Below are 333 nucleotides of genomic sequence, written 5' to 3'. Positions count from 1 at the left end.
ACCTCAGTTTCCCCTGTCAAATGGGAGCAGTGACGCGTGTTAGCTAGTGCAGTAAGTTTAGGCTTAGGTTCCGGGAGTCCCGGAGGGAGAGGGCAGGAGGCCGGGGTGTGAGCCACAGCCTCCACCAGCTGAGATGGCTTCCAGGCCAGGGTATCCCCGAGCCCAGCTTGCCCGCTGAGTTTCCCGCGGCGGGAAGGGCCGACTGTGCTCGGCTCTGTCCTTCCACTGCATGGCCACATGGAGACAGAATGACAGCCTGCCCCCACCGCAGGTGCCCTCTGCCCTCCTGACCTTCTCGTGGGACATGGCTGTGCTGGAGGACATCAAGGCTGC

The sequence above is a fragment of the Mandrillus leucophaeus genome, unplaced genomic scaffold (assembly GCF_000951045.1).
Source record: "Mandrillus leucophaeus isolate KB7577 unplaced genomic scaffold, Mleu.le_1.0 Scaffold8, whole genome shotgun sequence".
Lineage (NCBI taxonomy): Eukaryota > Metazoa > Chordata > Mammalia > Primates > Cercopithecidae > Mandrillus > Mandrillus leucophaeus.
The sequence above is the reverse complement of the archived record's forward strand: the minus strand, read 5'-3'. Positions refer to the sequence as shown.